The sequence below is a fragment of the Equus asinus genome, chromosome 10 (assembly GCF_041296235.1).
Source record: "Equus asinus isolate D_3611 breed Donkey chromosome 10, EquAss-T2T_v2, whole genome shotgun sequence".
NCBI lineage: Eukaryota > Metazoa > Chordata > Mammalia > Perissodactyla > Equidae > Equus > Equus asinus.
The window spans coordinates 43,492,827-43,509,823 of NC_091799.1; the positions used below are offsets into that span (position 1 = coordinate 43,492,827).

General features: G+C 48.4%; 2 long non-coding RNA genes across 2 annotated transcripts; both read left to right on the plus strand.

The window, feature by feature from the left end:
• The first annotated feature begins 10,842 nt into the window (after window positions 1-10,842).
• LOC106842926 (uncharacterized) lies at window positions 10,843-14,399 on the plus strand. Its single transcript, XR_011506320.1, has 3 exons — window positions 10,843-11,240; window positions 13,215-13,368; window positions 13,623-14,399. It is a non-coding gene; the product is annotated as an uncharacterized lncRNA (long non-coding RNA).
• A 1,052-nt stretch (window positions 14,400-15,451) lies between these two features.
• Window positions 15,452-16,718, plus strand: LOC139046365 (uncharacterized). Its single transcript, XR_011506321.1, has 3 exons — window positions 15,452-15,591; window positions 16,288-16,402; window positions 16,580-16,718. It is a non-coding gene; the product is annotated as an uncharacterized lncRNA (long non-coding RNA).
• The last annotated feature ends 279 nt before the right edge of the window (window positions 16,719-16,997 follow it).

Below are 16,997 nucleotides of genomic sequence, written 5' to 3' on the forward strand. Positions count from 1 at the left end.
CTTTTGTTATGAATGTCTGATTTTCAACATACTATGGATAAAGAATTTGTCCTAAGAATACATGCTTTCTCAGCTTTGGGGAATTATTTTATTTATTAATTTTTCGTTAGTTTTGTAAATGTCCCTTAGATACTAGAAGACAGAAGTGGGCTCTTTGGTACATGCGAATTTGTGAGTGTTTCTGTGTGTGTGTGTGTGTGTGTGTAACCCTGCTAGTTCATCTTTGCTCATTTTTGACTGATCTGCAAAGACAGAGGTGATTAAGCTCTCCCCACGCTTTCGCCGTTTCCCAGAAGACACAGCCTCCGGCCTTCACCACCCTCCTACCTCCTCACAGAACTAACAAGTAAGGCTGACTTCCGGGCCCGTGTTAGGGCTGAGGGCTAGCACGTACCAGCAGACTCTTCCTCTGACCCTGAGCAGAAGTCCGCCAGCTGCAGACTGGAGCTCTGTCTGCACAGTCCTGCCCTCAGACCGCGGGATGTCAAGCAGTCCCAGCCTCCCTCTCTGGGACTCAGCCTTCAGTGGGGTGACAACTAGGTTCTACCTTGTTCCCGCGTCTAGGCTGCTGCGCTGGTCCCCTGTGTTGTCCGCAGTTCCTCCACCTGACCCCCACTCCTTTTTATCATTCCCCCTTCCAAGGTTGGACCCTCTGGCCCAGTCAGCCCCGTGGGGAGTATTTGCTCTGCACAGACTGCCCTCCCCACGTGTGGCTGTCTCTGCTTTTCAAGTACACATCGCTGCTCTCTCTTTGTCTGTTGAAACATCTTGCTCCTCGTTAGACTCTCTGGAGCTGACTGCCTTCGTGTCATCTGCCACTCTTCCCTTGGTTGCCACCTGCTGACTAGACTCAGTGCCTCGCCAGGGTCCCCTTCCCCTGGGCTGGTCTGCCCTCCCCAGTCACGCTGTCTCAGGGAGAGCCTAGCTTGTCCCCTGGGCAGCCAGGAAGATCCTCTTGTGGTCGAGACAAATTGAGAGTTTTCAATAGGTTGCCACTCGCCCACTCCCCCTTCTCCTTGGCTCAAATTTCCCTTTAATCACATGTTCTGGAAAAGCACAAAGAAAAAAAAAAAAGGCCAGGAGACATGGAGCGCATGCCCATGTGGCCTGTTTGTAGGAGACCTGCACAAGTTTAATCTTCCACGCACAAATTCACATGCACGTTTAGAGCTCTCCATCTAAAACGACAGCATCCACGTCTGGTGAGAGAATTCAACAGAAGCACGGCGGCCCTGGGGCGCGCTCGATCCAGCTCTACTTGGCAGATCAAGCAGTCGAAAAGCAAGCAAGGAGAACTACCAAGATTAAGGATGCACGCACCCACTCTCACACACAGATTCACATGCGCAAAAAGCAGAGTCCACCTCTGTTTTCCAGTATCCACGAGATATTTGCAAAATTGATCATAAATTTAGAAACCTCAAGAAATCCCTCCCAAGCAAAAACAGTAGAGGATAAATCGTGTGTCCCTGGCGTGTTTAAAGTTGGACATTCCTAACAAAAGTTGAGGTGAAAACAAAACAAAACAAAACATTTGAAAATACTAAAAAAAATTTTCTAAAGTAACCTAAGCATTTGGAGAAATCAGCTTGAGAGAGGGAAGAGGAGAGACAGCCTGTGAGCGTGTTCGCACAGTTGGAGAAGTGGAGATAACACCAGAAGTTGAATCTCTCTTGTGCCGTCCTGCCAATAGCTTTTGTTTGAATTCCCTTCGATACCTATTAACAATTAAAACCGTACTTTACTGTGAGAAAAGACTGCCAGTGACTTTGAAGCTTGTCTGTGTCAGGGGCTGGGAGGTGGAGAACGGGAAGGGAGGGGGCAGGGTGGATGGTGGGCGTTCCAGAGGATCAGGTCTCCCATCAAGGATACAGAGGCAAGCGGATTCCTCACCGCCCCCAGTGCAGCGTCCACCCGCTCAAGTCAGACAAGCACCAGCCTTGTGTGAGTCCTTCCTACCTACAGGGGAAGGGCAAAGGACCCCGTCTTCATCTAATTATGGTGTCCGGGCCACAAGGAGGCTCTAAAATTCTCAGGGCCAGAGAGAGATGCCAACTGTGTCCTGATGGTCTTTTGCGGAGGACATGGGAGATCCTAGACAGCCGTTACGTTACCCAAACTGGAAGAGGTGGGGAGGACGAGCCTGAGCAGACTCCAAATCCTCCGCCCTTTAGTTTGGGTGCCCTGTGTTCCCAGTTCTTCTGAATATCCCACTTTTTAAGCCAAACCGACAGGTTCTGGGAAGCCATGGTGGCCCCAACCAGCTTGCGGGTCCCCAGAGGACCTGAACCTCCCCTTTGGGTATCTCAGCACGGCCGGAGCGCCAAATGGCAGACTCAGGACATCACGCACGCCCTCCCGTGAGAGGCGCTTACATTTGACTTCATGACACGGGAGTAGGCCATTCGTTCCGAGCTCTGAGGCAGGAGGCTTGTCTTCTAGTCGTATCTCTGTCACTAATTTTCTGTGTGACCCTTCTCTGGACCTGTTTCCTTATTTGTAGAAAGTATAAAGCGATTTTTGGGAAGAACAGGAGAGAGTTAAAGCTGATTTCTAAAATCTGCATCCCTGTATCAGTGGCCAGGGAGGGGGAACATTGCCTCCTGAAGCCTCAGGGTGGTTAGGATTCTTCGGATTACAGGAGAAAGAAACCCGACTCAAAAGAGCTTAAGTGAAAAAAATAAAAAAGAAGTTGGCTGTCATAACAGAAAGGGCAAGGACAAATGACATCGTTAGCTCTCTTGCGTCTCTCTCTCCATCGCCATCTCAGCCGTCTCTCTGTGCAGGCCTCGTTCTCTCCTTCAGACATCTTCTCCCACGTATCAGAGGGTGGAGGGACAGCCAAGACCTTCTCATGCCAGACGTTCTCAAACAAAGACCCAGGGACAGATTTCTACTGGCCCCACGAGGGTCCTCCGGGTCAGGGTTTCTCAGCAGAGAAGCTACTGGGCTTTGAGGAGGACAGGTCTTTGTTATGGGCACTGTCCAGGGTGTTGCTGATGTTGGCGCCCCTGGCCACTAAATGCCAGAAGGGCTCCTCGAGCACTGTGACGACAACAACAAAACGCGTGCCCCCCTTTCCAAGGCAGGGGGTTGGGGTGCGGTACCACCTATGTGGAGAATGCCTACTGTCTCAGTCCCTGACCCAGGGTCCTGGGGCACTGTGGCTGGCCAGCTCTCAGCCATCCGCCCACTCCTGTGGTGGAGATCAGGACGGGCAGGGCACGGCATTTGGCAACCCCTCCAACCTATGCGGCAGCCATGGCTGGGGAGGAGTCATTTCCCAAAGGAAGTATCACCAGGTTCCTGTAACCAGAAGGGATGCTGCGCAGACGAAGACCAACAGCTGTTGATCGCAGGCCTCTGCCCTCATCCCTGAGGGGGAACAGTGAGTGCTCCCAAGGGAAAGATCATCACCGTCTTCCCCCCAACAGACCCCCAGGGCTCAGCCGCTCAGCATCCTACATCTCAGGACTCGAGCTCAAAACCGATCCCCCTTCACCTGGCATAGAGGTGCTCCTGATCCCTTGGGTTTTTGACACCTCCACATGCTCCCTGGACTTTGACTTCCAAGAGGGTTGAGGCTCCTTATCCCCAGCCAACACCAACAGTCAGCTGGACCAAACTTGCTGGTCCCAACAGGAGCTGGAAGGGAGGTTCCATGGGCCAATCACACCCAGGGCAAGTGCCGTTTCCCACGCATGAGCCCATCAGAACGAGGTCACATGGCGTTTCCAGGAAAGAGCAGAGAGGACCGGGGCCCCAGTCATCTTCTGAGTTCTGAGAAAAAGAGCAGGCAGGGCTGTTTCTTGAAGAGTCCTACTGTCTTCATGGCTCCACAGCTGCGCTGGGCTGAGCTGCGCTGGGCTGAGCTGATGAGGCACGAGGCTGCAGGAGCCAGGTCCTGGGAAGCACCTCACGCGAGTCAAAAGCAAAGGTGAGGACACATTTTCAGGAGAGATTTCAGAGAGCCTGAGCCCTGAGAGAGTACTGCTCAGTTAGGGGCAGACCTTGACAGCGTCACCAGCTCTGCCCCCTGAATCGTCACACCCAGCCCCCCGGAGGATAGTCTCTACTCCTCCTGCAGGCTCAGAAATGTGCCCCAAACTCCTTTTTCATTTCCAGTCAGATAGTTGAGACCATTCAGAGTCTTCCAAAGGAATTTATCTATGAAGCTAAGAGAAATGAAAGAGGAAAATCCCATAAGTCCACCAAGCTTATAGAAACTGTGCAGCTCAGCTTCTGGAAGGTTCTGCTCCACACTCTGTGTGAGAGTTCACTTATGCACGACTCCATATTATTCTGAGGTGTGTTCCTTCCTCCCAAGTCCAACACAACCAGTGTGAGTCAGGCTCCCTAGATGCTCTGCTTTCTTTTTCTGAGCCCTCACGGGCAGGGTTGACTGGGGAGAGCAGGAGCCCTTGGAGGGGCAAGACTACAGCCTGAGATCTTTCTACTCAACTGTTCTTCTTTCCTCCCTTCAGCATGGGCAGGTCACCTCCTCTCCTCCAGCTCTCTTTTCCTCTAGGAGCTCACAGTTTAGTGAGGGAGACGACTTCATACAATTAATTGCCTATTGTGGTGTTGTAACCCCAATACAGCTGGACCACCTCCTAGCCCCCTCATCATGAGGTTCCATCAAAAGAAACAACGGTTTGACTTCCTAAAATAGTTACATAAGTTTTTATTGAAAAGAAATACGTTAATGGTGCCAGAAGGATTACATTTAAATCCCTCAAATGTGGCCTGTGCCACCCCATCCTTCTCCTTCTTTCCATTCTAACATATGTCCAGTTAGCCTTCTCCTTCCATTTCTCCTGCTACCCAGATCCCCATCACAAAAGTCCTGGGAGGCTGGCCCAGGTGTTGGCAAGCTGCCAGAGAAGGCCGGCGGGACAAGCGTTCCTGTTTGTGTCCACCACAAAGCAACAGGACATGTGCGATGGTGGCGGCCTTCTCTCGTACCACTCTTTCCTCTGTCCATCCCCAAAAGTTGTTTCTCCCCGGGATCTGTCCCAGGTCTCCTCACTGGGACTCAGTTTACACTCTTCCTGGCCGGCCTCACATGCTCCCCTGGCCTTCCCTGGCATGGACAGGCTGATGGCTCCCAAATTCCTGTTTCCCCAGGAATTCGGCCTCCTAAGTGCCCAGGTTCTCCCAATATGTAAACTACTCCAGGGAAGAACCCAGAGCTGGAGAGGGAGCTGTGGCTGCCTACAAAGCTCCCTTTAGGGCAGCAAAACCATGACTTTTATAAGTAGGTTACTGATGATGTAACTTGGAAATTACCCCGTGTCTTATTTGTTTGTTTTTTGGTCTCTCTTCCGTCCCCAGCAAGTTCTGGACTGGGCTGGGGGTGGGGTGCACAGTGAACAGCCTTTCTATGTTTCAAACTTGATTGGGCATCTCCAAAGCATTTATTTGTAACATTTCCAGGTCCGTCAAAGGTTTGGATTCTCCAAGAGACAGATCTCTAGATTAATTGGGTCATATGTCATCCCCTGTGGCCAGGGAGCGACATGTCCTAATTGGTCTAGGCCTAAGATTGCTGCCCATCCCTCAACCAATCATGGTGGCAACTGGTTGGGTTTATGGCAATGGTTTAGGTCAGTCACGGACATTCCTAGAGCCCAACCAAACCACGAGGCTGTCCCACTGTGGGGAGAGAGAATAGACAGCAGGTGAATAAGCAACCAGTGTCCCCGCAGAGCCCCTCTCGAGCAGTGGCTTGCAAACATTCTTTTGAACATAATCCATAGTAAGAAATACATTTTACATTGTGACCCACGACACACATACACACACACACACACAACTGGAACAAAACTTTGACAAAATAATATTTACTTTTTGCTACTTGGAACACACGCTGATATCTTGTAATCTTTGCTTCTTGACCAGGTAATGCCCAGCTCTATTTCAGTATTTTTAAATCTTGGTCTGAACCCACTCGATTGACTTCACAACTCACTAACGGGTCACAGCCCACAGTTTGAAAAGTGCCACCCTTAAGGTTTGCATAAACTGCTGCATTGTTTAAATGGTTGTAAAAATGTGTCATAAATTCTCCAGGAATTTAAGAGGGAAGTGTGTGAGGAAGTGGAAGTTGGGTTAATGGAGAGAACAAGGTCATTAAGCACATAGAGGTGCTGCTTGCCACTTGTGACTTAGAAAGAAGGCCTTGAGAGAAGAGATTTTTGAGCTCCAAAGTGGTACTGCAGCTTCAGGTGGTAAGGCAGTCCGCCAGGACCTGCCCCCTGAATGCATTAGCTTTGTGGCTACAAAGGACTCCACTGGAGCGGCAGTCTGTGCACGCAGGCCAGCTGGGGGCCCTGAGATGTTTTGTTCTGTGACTTTTGTTACCTAGAACCCAACTCCAATCTTTGACCAGACTTCTTCAACCTCTTAGAGAGCACAGTGAGCAGACAGATGCTTTTTGGTCGTGGTAGGGCCAGGCTGGCCGAAGCACCTACTGTGTGCGGGGCAGTGTCTGTATAAGTGGAGCATGTTGGGGGAGAATGAAGATAAATAGGCCAAGTACCCATTTATGTAAAGTTAATGACATACATAAGCAAATCATATACTTTTAGGAATGCATTCATATAATAAAGACAAAATTTAGAATAGTGATTAGGGATTGAGAGAAAGAAAGATACAAGGAAGGGACACGGAGGGGCCTTTACCAGTTATGGCAACATTTTGTTTCCTAATCTAAGTGGTGGATACATAGCTGGTTGCTTTATTATTTATGAAGCATTAAAGAAGCAATGCAGGCCCACATATACACATACCTACACCTATTGGTATGTATGACCCAAAATATAGTACGTCATGGACTCTATGCCTCATGAGCTCACAGATTCATGTGGAAGACAGACATAATCACAACTAATATATTACACAATGAGATCATCAGAAATATAAGGAAGCAATTCATCTGGCTGGTTATACGACCTTGGGTAGGTCATTTTATCTCTTGAAGCCTCAGGCTCTTCAGATACATTTTATAGATGATAGATTGATAGACAGATGATAGATAATAGATGATATACATATACACATATATAAGAGGTTTATTGTGAGAATCAATTGATATGTAATGCATGAGAAAATGTCTGAGAAACTGTGAAACAGTGGAACAAATGTGAGATAATATTATCACTTTGGGCATCTTGCAACTGTCTATTTCTTCTGTGAAACTGCTGTCCCACACGGTTTTGTTCTCAAGTGGCAGTCTGAGGAAGCAGGTTGGAAGTGACTGTAAGTTATTCTCAATCTAACATATTTTGTGTCTAGCACAATGAGGGGTAGAAATAAAGACGACACCGGCTACTCCAGAATAGCGTGTGGTCTCGGAGCTGACGAGACCCGTGGGATGGCCAGACTAAGGGCACCAGGCCTCTGGACTGGGGGGCTGTCCAGAGGGCTGGTGCTGAGAGGAGGGTACTTGCTTCCCCTTCCCGGGGGCTTTCTCAGTCCAGGCAGCAGAGCCCGCTGAGTCATCACACTGGGCCTGGCAGGGCTGCTCCTCCCCAGTACCCAGGCCTGATCATGGACGCAGGTCCCTTTCCCCAGCCCTCGTCAGCCTGAGAAAGCACAGGAACACTCTAGGGCTTCCGATGCTGCCAGAGTAAGCTCTCGTTCAGGACTCCAGACCCTGTTCCCGCCCTCTGTTATAGGAGACACCTGACGCCAGTCCAGACAGCCCGCACTGCTCTGCAGGCTGCTTGTTCAAGGTCCCGATTTCTGGTCCTTGCCATCTCCACGTGAGGAGTTCCACCGTAAGGTCTCAGAAGCTTGATCTCAGGCTTGATAAGTGAGAGCTCGTCATTAAGACTTAGGAGTCCAGGGTCAAGGACCCTGCAGACAAACTGACTCCTGAACCGAGGCTCTGAAGATTCCTTTGGGATAGAATGTGTCTCAGAGATGGGGGAGACTGAGGCCTCAAGTTGGAGTCAGGTGGTTCACCAGCCAGAGTTCCAGCTGGACAGGGGACCCACTCAAATGGGGTAATTCGAGGAGAGTTTAGTAAAAGGATTATTTTCAAAAGGATGGCAGGGTATGGAGAAACCACAAGGGAGAATGCAGAACCCCAAAGGCTTGTGGAGGCACTAGGAGTGGCAGGTGCTGTTACCACCCAGGCCTGAGTAGGCGAGTGGAGGAGGAGCTACTGGTGCCTGGAGAGAGTCCTGTGAAGGGAGCCGCTTGACAGGAGCTGAGCTTTCCAAGGGACAGATGCAGCCAGACCTCGGAGATCCTATAGACAGGGAGCCTGGCAATAAGGACCCCGCCCTCACTCTCCTCCCTCCCTCTCAGCTCCAGCCAGTGGCCTAATCTAACTGGGAGCCAAAGGGCAAGGGAATCCACTGCTGTATTCCAGAGGGACCCTGTTGCAGGGCACAGAGCCAAGTGGGTCTGGAGGGGCAACCGGCCTACACAGCCGCGCTTTGAAAGTGAAGGGTAGGTCGATGGGGGCCAGTCTTGAGCAGAGCAGGCCAAGAGTCAAGATGGGGAAACCCAGAGTGACCAGAGACACAAAACATAGTCCAGCAGTCGATTCAGGAAGACCACCTCAGACAACAGGAATTCAGAGATAGAAAAGGCCAGTGGGAGGTGAGGACACGTCCTTGACGGCTGAATTCAAGTGTCCTGTGTTTAAACCAGGACGAAGTCACATCTTTGCAGAGATATTTTTGGCATTCACGAGTTGAATTCATTTAGCAATTTCACTTGCAGCAGCAGTGAAATTTCCCATCAACTGCTTTCAAGGACATTTAGAAACAAATTTGTAGCACACTCCACTATTTACTTTGTTAAGCATCCCTGAGTGACTTAATGGGAAGATCTTTGCACAACAATTCAGAAGACCTGTATTAGACTCATTGGTCCTTTAAACCACTCCTTTCCCCTCTCTGGCCCTCACTTTCCTTCTCTGTAGTGTGAGAGGGTTGGTTGTGATCTCTAAGATCCTTTCTGATTCTGCCACGCTAAGATTTTAATAGAAACTATACGATCAGACACATTGGTCTTGGCAATGATTTTTTTAGATAGGAAACCAGAAGCTCAGGAAACAAGAGTAAAAATAAACAAGTGGGACTAGATCAAACTAGAAAGCTTCTGCACAGCAAAGGAAACAATCAACAAAATGAAAACGAACAGGACAAAGCTTTGAAATAGGAGAAAATATTTGCAAACCATATATCTGATAAGGGGTTAATATCCACAACATATAAGAAATTCATACAGCTCAATAGCAAAAACGAGGGAAAACACCAATTTTAGAAGTGGGCAAAGGAACTGAGTAGACACTTTTCCAAAAAAGACATACAAATGGCCAACAGATACATGAAAAGATGCTCAACATCACTAATCATCAGGGAAATGCAACTCAAAACCACAATGAGATATCATCTCGCTCCTGTTAGAATCGCTATTACCAAAAAGACAAAAGATAAGCTAGCATTAGAGAGGACATAAAGAAAAGGGAAGTCTTGTGCACTGTTGGTAGGAATGCAAATTGGTATAGTCATTATGGAAACAGTATGGTGGTTCCTCAAAAAATTAAAAATAAAACTATCATATGATCCAGCAATCCCTCTTATGGGTATTATCCAAAGGAAATGAAATCTGTACCTCGAAGGTATGTCTGCACTCCTGTGTTCACTGCAGCACCATTCACAGTAGCCAAGATATGGAAACAGTCTAAGTGTCTGTCAGTGGATGAGTGGATAAAGAAATTATGATATATATATATATACACACACATATACAATGGAATATTATTCAGTCTTAAAAAAGGAGATCCTACCATTTGCGACAACATGGATGAAACTGGAGGACATTATGCTGAGTGAAATAAGCCAGACACAAGTAAGAAAAAAAAATACTGCATGATCTCACCCATATGTGGAATTCATAGAAGCAGAGAGTAGAACGGTGATGACCAGGGGCAGGGAGGTGGGAGAAATGGAGAGATGTTGGTCAAGGGGTACAAAGTTGCAGTTATGTAGCAAGAACAAGTTCTGAGGATCTAAAGTACAACTTGGTGACTATAGTCAATAATACTGTATTGTATACTGGAAATTTGCTAAGAGAGTAGATTTCGGGTGCTCTCACCACACACATGCAGACACATACACTCACTCAGAGATGATTACTATGTAGAGAGATGGGTATGTTAACTAGCTTGATTTTAGTAATCATTTCACTATGTATGCGTATACCAAATACGTACACCTTAAATATGTACAATTTTTATTTTTAAAAAAAGAACCAGTCATGACTCATTAGCACAGCCAACTTGGCAGTCACTATGTGATTCCATTTTGTAAGCTATGAAATCGTTTCTTTGCAATCTCTCTTTAAAATTGCTCCATTGCTCTGATGCAGCAAAGAGGCAAGACAAAAATTATTGCTTTCCAGTGGACTCATGCCCGTAAAAACAAACCCAAGTGTACTGCTGCTAAAAAGAAGCCCGTCTGCCACGCTTCCTATTTATTTGGCTTTGGAGAATTGGACAGGGCAGAGCTGAGGAAGGCGAGATACACGGCACTGAGTCATCACCTGACATGGTTCTCATCGCCGGGAGCCTCCTGCAGGCCTGGCGGCTAACAGCTAACTCTCACGACTTCCCCCTCAGTTCACTTCTCCACAGAGCAAGATGTTGTGCTCACTTCCTCATTACGATTCCTGCCAACAAAGTTCATTTCTTGTTTAAGATAGAAACAAAACAAAAACAGCCTTGAATGCACACTCTTACTTTGGTTCCTGGCATCAAATCTGACTTCCCGTAAGAGGGATCTGTCGTGTTTGCCTGATCAGTCCCTCTTTCCACCTTTCTCTACAGGGACAGCCGTCTCACCTCCTTCCCTTAGAGATCTGTTCCTCCCCCTCAAGGCCCTGGGGTTGATTCCAGTGGGGCTGCCAACCACAGATTCCTGACCCCCGGCCACAAGAGGATGATGCAACCTAAGCCTGAGCCATCATACAGCCCCACCCCCAGCCTGGAGCCTGAATGAGGGGACTGATCAAAGCTGGGCCAATCAGCTGGGACTTCTACACAGGAAAGCAGGGGAGGGGAGAGAAGCCTTCTCATTGCCTGGGCACAGCTGAGCTGAATAATATAAGCCAGGAGCTTCTGGTGGCCATGCCTCCTGTGCCTGTCCTCGCAAGGATGAAGTCATCCCCAGTAAGAGAAAATGAGGCCTGAGCACAGAGAAAAGTCAAGACGAGTGATGGAGGTAAAGGGATGGGAGTAGGAGGGTGAGACTTGACAGCATTATTCGTTTTTCTGGATGCAGTGCTCCCAATGCCAGGCCCACCCTTGTTACAAGAGCCAATAACTCTCCTTTTTTAGTTAAGCTAGGTTTACGTGGATTTCTGTCCCATAGCCAAAGAAGCCTGAATAATCGAGAAATTGGTACCTGCAAACGGGGACTTGTAAGTAATAAGGTAATAGACTCTAAAATGTGGAACTGGCTCAGGCAAGGGGATGAGAAGCCACGAGGATTCCTCTTTTCTGAGGGGAGAAGCTGGCATTCCAGCCCACGTGCTGGCAAGCAGCCGGGCAAATCTTCGCCAGCCATTACAAGAGGTCTGGGTCAAAAGATGTCAGAATGTTATGGGTTGGCTATGAACTACCAAAAAGGATGCTCCAAGGAAGCTGGGCTGTTTGACAGCAGCAGGGAACCACAGGCAGAGAAAAGAGAGGCTCCCTCCCCACACAGCAAGATTCCAAGGGTGCCGAGAGTTTGATGATCTTTTTCCTTAAAGAATTGCGAAAGCAGAACTCTGTGGTTTGGAAGGGGTATACCCTGGGGAGCTGGAGTAAAGAGGGAGCATCTCATCCTGAAGCAACATTGACTGGAAACAGCCCAGGGCCTGTGCGGACCTTCTCCAACCCTCGGAGCTTCAAGCCAGCTCAGGCCAGGAAGCTGAGTCCCCAGAAAATGGACCTTCCTAAGATCTGTGGTGAAGTGCAGGAATCCCTCCACTATGGGGTCCAGGTTGCGGCTGCTCGGTGGAATTTTCTCGAGTCCCCCAAGAAATAGGACCAATCCGAGGACAGAAAGAATCTGCTCCTCTGCCAGAGCAGTGAGTCTTTGCTGTCCTTGTCCAGAAGGATGGGACATAGGGATTTGGCAGATGACGACTCGCTGGAATTTGCTTCCTCTCTCTCTTTTTTAAGTAAAATTTTGCAAACATACATGGAGTGGTTAAAGGTATCATTTAATTACAGGTGGTGAGAGCACGAGTGTGACGAGCAGGCTTCTCAACTATAACCTGAGCAAAGTACTATTTTTCCATTTATGCAACACATTTATTGAGTACCTACTAAGTGGCAGATACTCTTCTAGACCCTGGGGATAGGATAACGAAGAAAACAAGTAATTAGAAAGAAATCTTGCCCTTACAGAGTCATTCCATACCGGGAATAGTACAGCCATCTGGGCAACTGGCCAGCCCCAAAGCCCAGGAATCACACTCTCATTCCCGGGACCTTTTAGCACGGTTCCTCCTAAATTCCCCCAAAGCTGCCCACTTCTCACCATCTCCACTGCTCCAGCCGCAGCTCGGGACACCGTCACCTCTCAGCAACATTGCTGCCACAGTTTATTAACCGGTCCATTTGCCTCCAATGCCGCCCCCACAGTCCATTCAGCACACAGAGGTCACAGTGGTCCTTCCAAATCAAAACTCAGTTCACATCCTTTTTAAACTTGATAGATCTTTTGAGAGCAAAAATCTAGATAGTTGTATCTATCTCAATAATAAAAGGATGCTAGCCACAGGAGGTGAGTATTTGACACTCTTTTTGTGGATATAGAGTCAATGCTGGTTTCATGTTTTCCAACAGTGGAAAATGTCGTAATAAGTCCAATTATATAATTTTCCGCCTCAAAAAAAAAAGAAAAAGAAAAAAACTAGTTCATACCCCTCTCCTGCTTAAAATCATCCAGTAGCTTCTCAGAGCAACCAGACATAAACTCCAAACCCCCTACCTTAGTCCTCAAGAGCCAGGTGGCCTGCAGCTGCCTTCTCTCTGTCTTCTCTCCCCTTTGCTCTCGCTCCAGCTCCTACCAGCCTCTTTCCTCCCCTTAGCCACGCCAACCAAGTTTGCATCTCGAGTGAGGCCTTTCCGTTTTCGGTTCCTCCTTGTTGGGACACTCTGCCCCCAGGTCTTTACAAGCCTGCCTCCTTTCCACCCTTCCCAGGTAACAGGATGTGCAATGGGACTGTTCCTGTTGTCCGGGAATTCCAGCTAAAGGTCAGAGGCGAGGACAAAGAGGCTCTAAGCCAAGAAGCACACCACCTGCTGAAGCGAGCTGCCCACCATGGCACACACTGCCTACCCGGGCTCACTAAAAGGTGACCTGCTGTCCCCATCGCTCCTTCCTAATCTGTACGAGATGACTTGGGAAGGAGAAAAAGGGGAGACGGAGGCAGAATCATCTGTCCTGCGGGGAGGGCAGTGTTTGTGGTGAGAGGTGACCTTCCCCTAAGCCAAATACTGGGACACTCTGGGGGTTCTGCCCAGAGAGGGGGCCCTGAGGGAAGGGGAGACTCGCCTTCTGTTCCCTGGTTGGCTATTATTTTCTAATGTGCCCTTGGACTTACCGAAGGAAGGTGGAGGAGAATGGGCACTGTTTCAGGATGGGAATGAGGCAAAGGGAGAGCTCCCTGCACTCCTACTGTTGCCCTGACAAGAAGGGAAGAATTTCCATTCGGGCTAAGTGGACATCGTGGACGGTAGCTGGGCTTGGGCCCACAGGTCCTCCAGAGGACTCACCAGCATTTGAATGTCTGCCTCAGAGGGGGAGTCAGTCACTGTGAGCCCGAAACACAGTAACAGCGGGCCTAGAAAGGACGGCAGCTGTGGCCAGGTGGGTAAAGATACTCTCGTCCAGTTTCCTCTCCTTCTGCCCACCCCAAACACACCAGTGAGCTTTGAAGCCAGATACCCGAGGGTTACCATAGAAATGTGGATGAAGACAGTGGGGACTGAAGTCAGGTTTCTGAGGGTTACTGTAGATATTCAATGTGAACATGATTGCCTTTCACAATTTGCTATTTTCTTGTTTGAGCTGAGGGGTGACTCAGGGGTCATGAGGACCTGTGAGCCTGTTTTGCTGAAGAGAGAACGCCTTCAGGGAGGTTGTGATGACAGGATGATCAGCCCCCCAGTGGCTGTTGACGCCCAGAAGTCAGATTGCCCAGGAGCTTCTCTACAGTGAAAGAAATACGGACTTACCCTTCGTTTCTCCAAAACTCCTCCTGCCAAGCCCCTTGGCTCTGTAAAACGCCCTGCTTTCTTCTCTGGTTAAGGCAGATTTAAGAGAACCTCTCCTCCCGCCTTCTTGTTTTGGTGAATTCAAATAAACCTTTCTCCGTCTCCATGCAGGGAGGGCTCAGCGACTGACCTACTGCGCGTGGGTGTGTGAACTGGAGACTAAGAGGTTCCCTATGGAGCGGGGCCTTGAAGAAGGGAGGGAGGGATAGCTCAGAACCTGATCACGCTCCTTCCCCAGCTTCATTGCTAGCAGTCAGGATTCCAGTTCAAGACCGCTCCATGGAGGGCAGGGGAAAAGGGAGAAGAGGTTTTAATCATTTGAGATTGAAGTCTAAAAGTAGACTGGACCTTTAAGAACCAGGAAGGGGAGTCTTCCTGTGTCTGGCCGGGCCTGTCTGCCCCCAGGGAGCGTTTCCCACCGCTTCCGACTCTGCCCTGCAGTGGGGAGGGGCCGGATCCCCTGAGGCTGTGCTGCCCAGGCCCACAGGCCCGACTACCTGGCTTCTGGCTCCTTTGGTAGGTGAGGGACTGCAAGCAGGAGGAAGGGAGGAGTCAGGCATTTTCCTTCCATCCTCTCCATCTCCAGTGCAGTTGCTGGCTGCCGGCTCTTCTTCTCTTCTGCCTCCAGGCTCAGTGCGGTCCAGCTTTTGCTGTTTGAGCCTCGCCTCTGGGCTGTGGGAACACGTCTTCCTCCATTTGCCCCTCTGTTGATAATATCTGGATAGTCTTACTGTGCCCTGTTCAGCTTCTCAGCTTTTCCATCACTTGTGTAACTTATCATCTGCATCAAATTCCCTCTGTTTCAAATATTTAAAGTGCTTTTTGTCTTTTGAGCGGACCTTAACTCATCTATTTCCCCAGAGGTTTATAAGGGTCTATGCTGTAAAGGACGCTGCTATAAATATCGCAGAGTCGGGGATAGCATTTGTAAGAAATCAAATAGTTTTATATTAATACCTTCATCAAGACATTTCAATAGACTAGTTACAAACACCCCAACTCAAATGTCATCTCTTCAGAAGGGTATCTCAGCATCCCTCACCCCAGTCGCATCCCATTACCTTATTTTGTGTTTTTTAAAGCCGTTTTCAGTACCTGAATTCATCTTATCTATTTATTTGTGTCCATGTGTATTATCTCCCTCCCCTCCCACTGGAAGATAAGATCCTTGAGGCCAGTAACTCTTGCTGTATCCCTATGCGCTCAATAATTAATAACTGACCGGCCAGCATCAGGACCTGGTGAAATGGAGTATGCGCCATCCTGAGACGCTCCACCAGCAGCAGCGGGATGTGATAGTTGTATGTCTCTTGGTTGTCAAATCTTGAGGGGGTGAGATCGTTTTTATTGTATGTAAGTTAAAGCATTCTTGGAATTGTATACATGGGAGAGAGAGAGAGAGGAAAAGAGATACAGAGAGAGAGAGAGACACAGAGAGAGACAGCGTGTAATACCCACAAGGGGGAATGTAATGGGCAGATTTTATTTTCACTTGCCGATTTACCATTTTTTCCTTCTGTAGCATCCTCCTTTTTTTTGAGGAATTGCTCCTATCCCACCCATAAAAATAGCTAAGAATGCAGAATTTGTGGAGGTGTGTAGATTTTTTTATAATCTTTTAAATTTCATTTGTGGTTAGACTCTTCAGATTTTCTGTTTATTTTGGCGTCTGTTTAGATCACTACATTTCCACAGAACATCATCTACTATACATATATTTTAAAATTCACACTAGTAAATTGTATACAGAATCTTTTCAATTTTAAAATGACTCCTGTGTCGGTGGTTTATGGCCTTTTGCATTATAATTTTGTACCTATGTGTTTTTCTTTCTTTTGCTGGAGGTCAGCTTGCCAGGCTTGCTAGAGGTCTGCTTAGATTTGCTTGTTTTCAAATACCCAGCTCTTTGTTTTATTTATCAGTTTTACCATGTTTTGTAAACTTTGATTAATTCATTTTTACTTTTTATCTTCATTAATTTTTTCTCCTTCTGATAGAGGATCAAAGATATTAAGATGTCACATTTACTGTTGCTGCCATGACTGAAGCCGAAAAGCAGCACAGAACCGTGCGGAGGGTGGGCCCTGACTTGGACCTGCCTCTAAGGAAGGGGTGAGCCTGGACTGCTGAGTGGGGGTGTAGGAGCTGCCTCTGTGTCTGCACCTTTAGCAGCCCTCTAGCCCATCTCTGACTTCAGCCACGGCTGTGGTAGGCAGTTTCACTCTGCTTTTGCTGCTGGTGTTCCACCTGCAGACTCATGCCACTTGTCTTTCTCCATTCCACACTCAGACCTTCTCCCAATGCCCGGAAGCTTTCTGGGCTGGCTTGCAAGCCCAGCTCAGAAGTGCAGAGGAGTTAATACCCTATAGGCAACCCTCAACCAACACAGAACGGTGGCTGATGGACAAATGCTCCAGCCTCCAGTCCAACAGGTGGACACTTTCGGGAGATATTCTGCACACTTCTCAGAGGTCCTGGTGGAATTGAACTCCCACCGCTGACAGTAGTGACCTCAACAATGCATCCATAGATGAACTCTCCCCTTCTCTGTCTCACTCCCCCTGTCCCTTCACTCCTGCTTCCTGGGATCACCTGTACCAAGTCTTGTCTCAGGCTCTGCTTTGGGGGACACTACAGTCTGGGAAATGTTTGATGTGGACACAAGCAGGACTAATGGTGGAACTTCTAAGTTAGCCTCCCTCCTGCA